This window comes from Hypomesus transpacificus, chromosome 2 (genome assembly GCF_021917145.1).
Source record: "Hypomesus transpacificus isolate Combined female chromosome 2, fHypTra1, whole genome shotgun sequence".
NCBI lineage: Eukaryota > Metazoa > Chordata > Actinopteri > Osmeriformes > Osmeridae > Hypomesus > Hypomesus transpacificus.
The window spans coordinates 11,371,929-11,385,181 of record NC_061061.1 but is presented as its reverse complement, the minus strand read 5'-3'; the positions used below and the strand labels follow the sequence as shown (position 1 = coordinate 11,385,181).

Here is a 13,253-nt window from a genome sequence, read left to right as displayed (position 1 = left end):
AGTGCTTGATGAGGCATAAAATGATGATTAATTAATTTACTGCTCAGTTGATCATCAAACTGGGAGGTTTATGATTCTCCCAGCGGTCAGCACTCCCTGTTCACTGAACAGCAGCAGGGAGAAACTCAGCTACAGTCCAGCACTGCCTTTGATATGACCTGTCTGTCTGTGCTGCTAACTTAGCCTCCAGGAACAGGCTAGAGGGAGGAGCATTACAAATATGTGGCACCATGAAAATGTGGCCGTTAAAAACAAGCTTGGGGATTCCAAACAACAATGATGTGGTGGGGCTATTAGGGTTTAAAAAGCTCTTCTTAAGGATGAAGTGTTTCCAAAACCTCACGTTAAAACCCCCGCAGATTAATGAAAAATACATAAATCAGTCCAAAGAAGATTGTGGTAGATTACATTCCTCTGAGCTATGTTATTTGATGCGCACATTATGAAAACAAACCAAGGCCAGCTAGATGGAAGCAACGGGGCACTGATTTTTTGTGAGAATTTCGAAATGTGGTTATTCTATCTGATGTAACTTGGAAAAAATGAAAATTAAACATACACAAAAACCCTCTATGACACAACATCAAGTACGGTCTTGCCACTGGAGTGATTCAGTGTTGGTAACGACACATTACATACTGTACAGATAAAGATCAGAAAGACACCTGGTCTTCATCAGTGTGCGTCCTCATTCCTTCTCGTGTTTTTCAGCTCTGTCAGGGTGATTGATCGCCCAACGCGCCACCAGCAATCTCGCAGAGAGCCTTTTTTAGGTGGAGTCCTCACCTTCAACCGATATGCAAATTAGATTTCAGTCAGTAGTGCCAAGTCCAATGTTTGAAGTGGCCTGCTCTACGACAGATGCATATTTCCTGGTGTTTGACAATGACAAGCTCCATTTCCTTGTTAGAATCAGGTTTCCCAGTGAATAATGACTGATGACTTGGATCATCTCAGTGTGCCTTATGTTTTCTCTTGCCTCTCTTACATTTGGACGTTTAAGTGAACCAACATCCATAGCCATTGAGAGGAATTTCCCTTGTGTGTGATTTACGTGTCTCAACAGTAAAGCAACACTACTGTGTTTTTAGTTAACCATCTCTGATGCCTTTTCTGATCCCTAACACTGAAACTGCATTCCTTTTCTAAGGTGTCTAATCCTCAAATCTAAGGTTATATCCTTCTCTGTTTGCGTCAGTTTGCTTTGTGAAGCCAAGGACCTTTGTAAAGCATCCCCACACAAGTCACGAGTGATGGAAACAGGATGAGAGACTTGTTTGTTTACCAGCGCTCTCTGAAGTTGTCCTAGCCAACCTGGCGTTCCTTCCCCTTGCTGCTTCACACCAGACAGAGCTTGCTCGGCGCAGCTGCCCTCCTGATGAAGCCTCTCTGGCAGATCTGACGGGCCTTCAGGCAGCTTCTAGTACCTGGAGAAGCCACTCGGAAATGTGCACACTTTCAAATTTAAAGACTCCTGGAAAACAGTGGCTTCGGCTCAGCTGATCTTGCTCAAGGGGAAATGCGGTGTTCATTCACAACCGTGAGAGAGCTTCTCCGGAGATGGGATGGGAGGGATGGGGTCTTTTGGAGGATCCTGACTGTGGCAGACAGGTGACTAAGTTAGCTTTGGGTGGGAGAGACATGTTGTTAATTTTCTGTAGGCAACAGGGCATTCAACTCTATGGAGTGTGGTGTGTCAAACACTGGAGTCGGACTATTTTTTGGAATCACAATGTGAAACTGGACTGTAAATCCAAATGAAAATCATTATGAAATCTAACTAAATATAATCATGTGGTAAATGACAATGAAAGACAGTATTTCACAAGAACTACCTCATAAGAAAACTTAAAGGATTATTTGATGGAAGTATGGGTTGTGTTACTCAAAGTCTTTAACATGTGTGTTTGGAAAGTACATTGTTAAAAAGATACCAAGGACATCATTTTCTAACAGGAGTCTTTAACAAATCCTAAAATAGCTGACTGACAGAAAATATGAGGTACAGTACAGAGGACCCACGGTGAAAGGAATGAGGTCGACACTGAGGTTCTTGTGAACTAAAAACAATATGGGTTTAGGCCCTCCCAGGCCCCTCCATCAGTCTTTTTTCTTCTTCTCTTATTTCAGCCAGTCATAATTGCTTTAGGACTCTCCGAATCCACTTTTGAATTCAAAGCATCGGAGGAATAATTGGATTTCCTGCAAACATGCTGAGCTGTGTTGCTCTCCCTGTCCTGCCTTGTCCTCGGGGCTACACACACCCCGCTTTATATCAGGACGTTCCTGGTGGGGCGTGAGGAGGGCGGGGGGGGGGGAGGGCGGGGGCGGGGGGACGGGGGGGTGGCGGGGAGCGCACCTCGGAGGTTTCACAGCGTATTACGCTGGTCATCCGTTTTGATGAAATAACCCAGACGTCTCCCAGTCGAGCTTTAGAACTATATCATCACCTTCAAAACCCTGCCTTGACAAAGCAGGGGGCTGGTTGGAGGAGGGGGTAGGGAGATAGCGCTTCAATAAGAACTAATATACTTTTTGCCACACTACCCTACTACAGCCCCTGATCCAGACTAGCCCAGATCCAAACCAATTACTCTGGGCCTGCAATATTTCAGCTGCAGTTTGACATTGTGTATCGAAGCCTCATGACTGTCACTAGCTGCAGGGCAGCCCCTAACATCCTGGGGTTTGTGGGAGTGAGCCTGTATGTGGTAGTGTGTGTCTGGTTATGGGTGTGTGTGTGTGTGTGTGTCTGGTCATGGATGTGTGTGTGTGTCTGGTCATGTATGTGTGTGTGTGTGTGTCTGGTCATGTATGTGTGTGTGCTACATAGAGGTTGACATGACGTCTGTTGCTGCAGGTGAGGTGATGCAATCTCATGGCAGGCTTAAGACAGCATGGCATCAAAGATCAGACACAGTGAGATGGAGACTGCTAGGCAGTTCCCCACACGCCAAAGGCACTGCGGCCCTCATAGCTGTTCCTGACGTTCTTTCTACAGACCTGTGGCCTTTTTGTTCATTTGGGGGGAAAAAAGTGATATATCTATTTCCAGTGAGTGATGCTAGACATGAAAAAATGAGAAACCTCCAGACAAGTTAGTCTTGTTACGTTAGAGTTTTTTGTTGTCATCATTGTTAAAACAAGACTGACGTTCCTTTGTTCCCGTGACTAGGTCACTTCAGAACCATGCTGAATAAGTCATGACAAAAGAGTAAGTTTTGTTGTACTGAACAATATTGAAAATGACAAATGGTCTACATGTGTCGGTAACTTCTTCTCACATGCTGCCCTATTTGCTTTCAGACCTGCCAGGTGTGAGTCCATTCCATTACAGAGGGCCCTTGTGGACAGTGAGAAAGTAGGAACAAGCAGGAGCATTGTACCACAGCCAGCATCCACCTAAGAGACTGTTTGGCTGGAGGCTACACATCCTAAGGACACTGTAGAACAAACCTCAGTGGACTTCCTCATCAAATATTCAGGCTGAGTGGAGGTCCATCAAACTGTGGAGCTGTCCGGCCCAGACCACCCCGGGCAGGACGTGTTGTCCGTTTAACTCTGCTGTGTCAGGTCTGTTGGTTTCACCTTGTCCTCTGTGCTAGAAAAACAGGGAAATACTCATGTAGGTTTTCATTCTCTCTCTCTCTCTCTCTCTCTCTCTCTCTCTCTCTCTCTCTCTCTCTCTCTCTCTCTCTCTCTCTCTCTCTCCTCCCTCTCTCTCTCTCTCTGTCTCTCTCTCTCTCTCTCTGACAGGTGAAGTAAAGAGACCACACAAAGGCAATTTGCATCATACTTGACAAGGGATTTTGTTGGTTAGAAGAGCCTTGCCCTGTCCAGAGACAGTCTCCACCGCTAACCACCTTTGACTCTTTGCCTGAAAGCCTGGAAGTACAAAGCACAATGTCTGCTGATTAACCTGGTTATCTGATAAGTGATGAGGTGTTAGCTGGACCAACACTTCTATCCATCCAGTTAGGTTACCTCACTATTCTGTATTTTAGGAATGAGTATGTTGGATATGACAATCCTCAAAGAGTATGGTCAAAGCGATTTCGTAACAGTTATACGTCTGTGTTTAACAGTGTTCATTCACAGCATATGTCAAATCATCAATCTGCCTTTTTGTGATTTGTTCAAATTTGGAATTGTAATGGTGCCCGAGTGTGTTCCCTCACAAAGGAGTATGTACAAGAACTTCACCCGGAAATCTGAGGCACTTATGGAGAGGTAGAGCAATAACACTGTTCATTACATTATATTCCCCACTCCTGTCCTGCTTCAGGTGTCAGCTTGCAGGCCAAGTCGCAGATTGTGATTGGGTTTCAGCTCCTGAGTGACGTTAAGCTGCTCTCCCGCTAGTCACCAGAATGACCTCGTCCTCACGGACACAGCCACTGGTAAGTAGAGTCGCCCGCGGAAATTATTTATAAGCTGGGCCTCACCACCACCACCATCACCACCACCTCATCCCCCTACCTCACTCTAATTTGGTTTTACGCTGCATCTCCCCAACGGTCTGTCTGATGCCGCAACAATGGCCGGTGAACTTTTGATCTACTGAATACTTAATGACATATTTGATTACAAATAAGACCCCTTACTAGATGAGCTCATTGTCTGTCTGGAGAAGGTGTCTGAAGTGAACAGGCCTAGAAGCGTCTGTATTGTTTGGTTCCACTAACCCAAGCTAGTGGCCCATCACTCAGCTTTGTTCTGGTTTTATACACATGCCACCGGAAGAAAACCACCCTGGTATTGTCTTAGATATAAATGCATCAGGTGATTATCAAGATACTCTGAGCTGACACTAAACCTTACTTTGTTGTACGGGCAGGCTCCAGTGACTACAGGAAATTGGGGTTCATAGTCAGCTACAAAGGGTGTATCTTATCTGTGTAAAATACTGTATTATTAAACAAACGGCTGAGCTGTACCGCTGAGTCACCTACTTAGTTAGCAGGAGTGCTTAAGCACACAACAAGGACACTGTCAGCAGGCCGAGTAATTTTCCAAGAACCCGTGAAAAGCAAACTTTACCAATTTCTAAAGACCACAAGGTCGAATTCTAAATGTGTTCTACATAACAGCAATATTACAAGAAATAGTGGTGATGTGTGTAACAAGAAGTAATAAAATGAAATGTATTAAAGTACTATGAAATACCGTAGATAGCAAAAGCGTAAATATTTGTACCAATGTGCAGGTCCTGCATCATTTAACCCGACGGGCTACGTGACCGGTGCAATGACGCCTGTCTGTTTCTCCCGATGCAATAACAGGATTGACCTCTAGGACTCAGACACTATCCAATTACCTGCTCAAGGACAACTGTGTAAGTTATACATGAGTAAATCTCACTCGATTAGTCACGGGGACAAAAACATTTTTGGCCATCGGCAGTATAGCCAATGGCGTGGGCCAGACATTGAGCTCATGTCGTCACCCTGAATTGATGCAGCAAACAATGACTTGGCAATCTGAATGATCAGCCAGCGCGCCGGTAATATGCGTTGTTACTGTCAGGTGGATGCTGTCATTTCAGTTCCAGTCAAAGTATAGACTTCTAATTCCTGTGGAGTGTGATCAAATGATTGCCGAAAACCCTTTTAACTGCTCCACATTTGCGTGCCGCTGTTTGTTACCTGGAATCATTCTCCAATTCTTTACACTTCAACCAATGTTTAATTGCGACAAGGAGGGAGTGTGCGTGAGTAAGTGGTTTATTTTACAGGGTGTATACGCCAGGGCAGCTTTGTCCGACAGCGCCCTGTGAATTATTGAGAAGGGGAAAAAAGAATAGGAGCCATCGACTTGTGACATTAGTTCTTGTTGTTGTGGCTGCTGCCTAACGTAGCCTGTAGGACAGAGATGGCAGAGTTTGCCTTAACATGGGCCAGAGAGAGAGACAGCCTGCCTGGCTACCTGGATTGTTGTCTGTCTGGCTGGTGAATTAGACACCCACCTGGCTACAAATGCACACACGCACGCACACACACACACACACACACACACACACACACACACACACACACACACACACACACACACACATACACACACACACACACACACACACATATACACACATGCACATCCTTGTATCCTTCCTCACACACTTCATGTAATCCAAGACTCCATATAATCTGGTTAAAACAGCCCTTGCTGTGCTGAGCACAAGTGTGTGTTCTTATGTTGCAGAGTGCAGGAACTTGGCATTGAGGCACAACAAAGAGCTTCTGATCTGGCAGAGTGTGTGTAGGTACCTGAAATACCTGCTACCACCTGACAACCCATCTGAAGGCTAGGGGATCATGTCACCAACGTTTCTGCAGATTCTTCAACGGTAAACTGAAACATCTGTAAAGTAGATTCATTTTCAAATCAATTTCCCCCCCATGGAAGGCCTTTAATATATATTTGAAAAAGCAGTCAAATACTGTATGACACTGCAAATAGGTCAATGTATAGCGTACATAGAATAATGTTGAGCTAATAAGTAAATGTCTGAAATAATATGCCATACAACAGATCCAGCGAGCACAAAGGCTGTGAAACCCAGCTGATGTCTCAAGTCCCCCCACCCCCCAACACACACACACATGCCGGCCCATGACTCCTAGCTCCTAACCAGCCTCTCGGTGGCTGCGGTGGGACACAGGGAGCCACCCTTGACAATGATGGATTTGACAGCAGGAAAGTGTTAATGATATTCTCTCTTTGATGGCCGGGGCTACTTCACACGCATTTGCATTTCCATTCATCATCCCAGCATTTATCATTTGGAGGCGGGTGCCAGATCTAATTACAGTGCAGACTAACAGGGTGACACGCGGAAGAGACCAGCCACTCTTTCAACAAGAGAAAAAAAAAAGAAAAAAAAAAACACAGGAAAGTTTCCAGCAGGAAACGCACCCATGTAGCACCAAACCCAATTAACTTCACTCTAAATGAAGTCATTTGAGGCCTCTTCATTAGAATTAGCTGAGGAAGAAGGTGGCAAGGGGGATGGGATAAATAAATAAAGAAAGGATAAGATTTGGGTTTCATAACTGACTCGTCTCGGCTCCGTCTCTCTCTCACTCTCTCTTTCAAACCTTGTCTTTCTTGTGGGTGATTCAAGCAGTGATCCAAAGAGACAACATGTGAGGTTCATGATTATTTCCTGATAATGCTATCAACTGTAATTATTTGTGACCAGTCACGTGTTACAAAGAAAGTATTTCATAGCTGCTGCTGTTGCCTGCAAAGCTGCTCTGCATGTTAATGCAGTTGCAGGCTTGTACAGTTTTTTCTACAGGAAGATTTTTTTTCATTGCACTCCAGAAATGTCCTTTCATTAAAAGTCTATACATGAGTCTGTGTCAATCTTCCTTGATTTTTTTTTAATGTTATGGCTTGTTTCCAGCAGGGCTAATGATTGGCAATGACTGTAATAAAGAAGTTGCAACATTTCCCAAGTCATTACCAAAGTATCTACTGGCTTTCGAACCAGGGAAATATGTATTATATATGTGCTTGGTTCATAGCCGTAAAAATGGAAGTTCAGGGTCGGCCATTGGGAGAAGGCGGTGGACATCCTCTATCCATCATACTCCCAGCATGCACCAGGCTGGCCTGAGAGGTGCCATTCCTCATTGGGGATGGATGCCCACCGAGACTACCCCATGAAAACACACTTACGGCCAAAACCCCCATGATACCTCTGGCCCACTCCCCCTCCACAGCCTACTATTCCTCTACAAGTGAGAATAGACACACAGAACACAACTGTATAAGACATATTATTAATATGCATAGTTATCAAAATGGAAGGTATTAATAAATATTACAGGGTTACTGAAGCGGGGGACCTTTGTGATTAGACTCATGCCGGACAAATTACAGAAGACGTGCGTGGAGGATAAAGTAGGAAGGGATTGTCCAACAGCAGCTTGGAGGAAATGAATAGAGGCCCTATAGATAACCATCGTGTCATCTTACACTGCAAATTACACTGGCTGCTATAACCAGCGTAGCCACACAGTCATATAACGTAACAAGCCCGGAACAAAAGTCAAGCCCTGAAAAACAACTTTAAACAACTTGTTTTCCTTCATGGCCTCCGTGATAAGGGAATAGAAACCTGAATGCTGTCAGCCCTCTGCCATATGTTCCAGGAAGCACAGGACCCTTCAGGATGGGAGAGGGTCCCTGAATTATTGATCAATGATTAGCAAATGCAATAGAAATGTTAGACCTGATGTTGGTGTGAGTGTGTGTGTGTGTACGTCTAGCTGTATAAGTGTGTGTATCCATTGTAGGAGTGTGTGTGGGTGTGCATTTGAGTGTGTGTGTGTTAGCGTGTGTTGTGTATGTGTGAGGGCTAGAGAGTCACTGGTGCGGAGACAGGAGGGGAGACAATTCATTATTAATGAATGGACAAAACAGGCGGTAACGGAGGTGGGTAACTGTAGGTGATTTCAGGCCTGTATTGATTACTGGAAACACCAGGAGGTAAGTGTACTGTGACAGACAGAACAAAACCTGACAGCAGACCCTCTCTCTGTCATAGCCTTCAAACTCAAGCAAGGCTACAAAATGGCCGGCCTTTGTCCCCGTCGCATTGTTCTCCTGCTGAGAAGTTCTTTCTCTGAGGTGACTCATTTGGCGTCGGACAACGCATGCCCCCTACGCCGTGACAGGAAGTATGAGAGAGCCACCAAGGATGTCACTTGATATTATGTAGAAGTAGCAGAGGGTTGTTGACCTGTCACAAATATCAGATAATCTCCTCAGAAGTACAGGCTGTTTGGTTGAGGATTAGGCCTACTGACAAAACTTCAGTCACCACAACTCCTCCTAAACATGTAAAAAACCTGTGCCCTAACTTTGACTTTTTTTTTCTGATATTCTAAATGGTAACAAGAGATTTGTATTTTGAATATAATAGATTCATGTCAGAGACAATAATCATTCCTGGGTTATAATGTAAGATGCTGAGATCCTAACATTAACACTTTGACATGGGTGAAGGTGGTTGACAACCAGGAATGGTTTCACAGAGAAAAGCAATAACAGGACACATATCTATATAGGAGAGAGTTACAGGAAGAAGAAAAAAAACTCTGAATAATCCTGTCATAAAGTGGTCCTTCATCAGCCTTAACCCTGGGATGAGCTTTCACCATGTGACACTCAGAAGTCACCAGAATTGTTTCAACAGGATTAAAGTGTGATGTCTACCTCTTTATCTGATACATGTGGCCCAGCTATATTGTGTTAGTCAGCCTTTTTAGAAGATGCATTGGACTTTAATAAAATTTGATCAATGCATTTAAAGTCAAATCAAATTATACGTAAGTGGATAGGGTTGACATATGTTTCAATATCTGCTGAGGGATGATGCATTACTCTCGAGCGAACATTAAACATAATGAAATATAAATATCCATTAATCCTCACATTTCAACGGGTACGTCAGTAGTGCTCCCGCCTGCTGTTCTGGGGAAAGTGGCTCTCTCGGTGCGCGAGCTATCTTTTTAATCAGGCGGCAGCGCTGCTGGGAAATGGGCTGCCCTCGCCAGGTAATGGAGAGAAGGGGGCCTGGCATGTTTGAAGTATGGCGAGAGGCACTTGTGAGACGTACCAGCACTGGCCATATGGCGTTTCTGGTTGGCAAGATTCTCATCTGTAGCAAAAAACAAACGTAGGCCCCAATGACAACGCTGTTTATGTAGACTAACAGTTTTGAGAGACACAAGTGCTGTGTTCTGTGAGGCACAGAGGATAGACACAGTTTCCCAAAGTCATAGCAGTATTTGTTTACAATAGAAGACAAATCTAAGTTGTTGATGATCGTCACAGTGATGACAGTCATTGTGTTGTGTTACTTAGTGAAGTCATTGTGTTCAAGTACTGCACAAAAACATTTTTCAAAAATATGGTAAGTTAAGGGAAATGATATGTAACTCAATAGCATTAAGGATATGGACATTTTATGACTCTGGAGAATTGGACGTAAACAGTAGGGTAATACAAACCAAAATAAATATTAACATAATGCTTGGGGCAAGAGCATGCCTTTCCCACAAGTGATTAAAAATGAGAATGAAATACAAGAGAATGTAAAATCCCATGATGCGACTGAAACAAAAAAGCAGTTAGCAAAAAAGCACATTTCATCATAAATGTAAAAAAAATATCAGGCCTCCCTTGAGATATCGTCTTAATTTTTTTTATGAAAAGAAGTCAACTTTGCCTTATCCTGCATAGTGTAAAACATAATTAATAAAACATTCATTTCCCTGTCCCTTTCTATTGTCTTTCTGTACTCTCAGACTGTTGGTTCAGATCTCTTTAGAACTAATTTGCGTATTCCACAAATAAGAAGTTATAATAAACAACAAGGAAATGAAGTCAGAACAAAGGCCTTTTCAGCTAAATTATCTATATGCTTCACACCTCTTATCCATAACATCCATTCGGCATACAACATGTTTTGATATATTAGACATATCTAGACCGTTAGATGTGTGTCGATATGAAGCTTCAATCACCTTCAGTCCTGAGACTGTAATGATCTTCCAAACATGCAAAGCAGGATCGTATGAGCGCAGGTTATTGTCCATGCTGCCCCTCCCAGAACCCCGAGTAGCTACCCAGCGATGCAGAAAGCAAGGAATCAAAATGGAGCCCATAGATCATTGAGGATGCTTAACACTGGACAGGAGTGATTATGAGGTGCAGGGAATGTGCCACAAACTCACTTCCAGCCAATATGTATTGCTTATGCTTATAATAAATGTTATCTTTCCAAGGGAGAAAAAAGCTGTCAAATTGATGAAGAACAGAGATGAGCATCTATATAGCCGGCCATACATGCATAGATATGCACAAATGCAGTTTTCTGTGTGAGTGGGGGGGGGGGGGGGGGGGGGGGGGGGGAAGAGGACATATTGTTCCCTATCAATGTGCATGAGTAATTGTTTCCAGTTGTTTTCGCTCTTTATCCTTTACTTATAGTGAATTGGTGGAGGAATACAGAAGCAACATGGAAGAACGAATCCAGTGGATGGAATACAACAGGAAGTAATACAATTATAACCTGATTACAAAGAACCACTGTTGATGACCCTCCCCCAAATTATTTTTAAATAACGTGACAGCTCCATACGTTCACCTCAACATAAATAATTGCGCCTCAGTTGTGTAATCAGGATCCTCTTGGCTGTCGTTCTGGTTTTAAGTGCCTGCGCGTCTTCAGTTCATTAACATGGCTGACACTGTAACTGTGCCCAGCCAAGGCATGCTATCCTATTTTGTCCTTTAAATGTTATAATTACTGTAGTTAGACAACAACAAGGTGAATGGCTCCCTCCCAGTTCATTATCTCACCCTGAATCTTAGCTAGGGTGTTCGGAACAGAACTAGTTGTTTGTAATGAATATGTCTACTTTGCCAACCCTCTCAGGTGGCGGTGTTAACATGACGCAAGTACACAGGAGAAGTCCTGGAAACTGAAGCCTGTGTCAGAAGACAGGACTGTATGGTCCTCTTGAAGATCTTCCTGTTTACAGGAGAAGTTGTGTTGCCTTCCTGGACGAACTGGAGCCACCAAGGACATAAGTTTAGTAATGTTATGTTAGCTTTTTTCCGTAAATACACACACAGAAACACACACACACTAACACACAAATACACAAACAGTTCAGACACAACCATTCAGTTAACATAGAAACACCTTTTGCCTCAGCTCATGTTATTTTTTCAATACCAGAAATTCAAGATAAAAATAAAATTAAGCCAGTTACTGTTTCAACATTGCAAGTCTAAACTTTACATGGAATTAACATTGATTAAATACAGTAAGTATTGGGTTGACCTGGGTTAAGACTAACTCTTAAAGACAACATGAACTGTTTTATACTTTTGAAGGGGATCATTTTGGCCTTGACTCCAACTCATTTTACTCTACCCAGATAGTTTCCTTATACTGAGCAGTAACCTAAACATGAACAAGGATCCAATCCCCAGTCCTCCCAAGTCACCAAGCCAAAACTTACCAATAAACCAAAAGGATCTTATTTGAGTTATCTGTCCCACTGAGCCATTGATAGAGAGACGTGTTTCCTGTCTGTAGATGCCTGAAGCGATGCTGGTGGGAATTCCTTCTCTGCTGGTTGGTTCTCAGGCCCCAGGCCAACCCTAGAGGAGCCTCGGTCCCAACACCAAACATAAATGGCATTTCCCTAACGGTTTTCCTGCTGAATAGCACACAGAGCTGCAGCCTCTGTGATCACAAACTGGGATATTTGCCTCAGGGTTAAAAACCCCAACTCATTTTGGATAACTGTGGCAGTAAAGTCAGGGAAAAGCCTGGCAATGCAGGTATGTATGTACAGTATCTAAGCATGTTACTTTATGACTATAATTGAAAAAAAAAAAACAACAACAAAAACACGAGTCATCAAAGAAGATGCAGATTGCAGATTTAGTCGCTCACGTACTGTCCTGCAGTTTCCAGCCCGCAAACCTGAGATTAACAAGGGGTTGTGAGTTTTGTCAACTCTGCCTGAAATAGGATGAGGGAGTGTTCTGGATGTCTGTTGCAGGAAGAGGAAGTGGTCTTGATGTTCATTTTAGGAGCAGGAAGTATTCTTGATTTCACAAATGAAATATCCCAGGACCACCCGGCTGGATCATCAGCATTAATCCTTTAATATTTGATGACAAGCGGGTGAAATATTGATGAAGAGTTGACAAGTAATGGTCCTCCAGCCGTTTCACCTCGTCCTGTATGTCATATTGGCTTGCCAAGAGTCTTCTGTCAAGTTGGCTTGCCTTGAGACTTCACCGTTATATACATCAAGGATATTCTCAAACAGTGAAGCACCTTGAAATATTCAATGGAAAGGTATAAAAATAGGTTATAAGTATAAAGACTAATGTTTTTTAAACATCTGTTAGATCCAACATGTGTCCATCTAATTTGTCTTGACAAGTTTGCTTTCTGAGTACTGAAAGATTGTTTTATACAGTAGGCTAAGCCCACACTATACCCATGGTAAAGGCTAAAAACATCATGTTGCCAAAGTATATGTTCTTGTGCTTCTTTAGGATGATTACCAGAGTATGACTCCAACTGATATATAGATGCATGACTATCTTTGGAAATTAGGCATTTAAGATAATGTTTCTTATTAAATTCTCTCTGCATTGGCATTGTAGGCCACTCTAAATGGAATCCAATTACCTCCAGAAGAAAGAAGAAA

The 13,253-nt window shown here is 43.1% G+C and overlaps 1 long non-coding RNA gene across 1 annotated transcript; it reads left to right on the top strand.

Annotated features, from left to right (window-relative positions):
- The first annotated feature begins 3,173 nt into the window (after positions 1–3,173).
- On the top strand, positions 3,174–7,214 carry LOC124480449. The gene is made up of 4 exons (XR_006957549.1): positions 3,174–3,214; positions 3,307–3,573; positions 4,286–4,400; positions 6,202–7,214. It is a non-coding gene; the product is annotated as an uncharacterized LOC124480449 (long non-coding RNA).
- Positions 7,215–13,253: the final 6,039 nt, after the last annotated feature.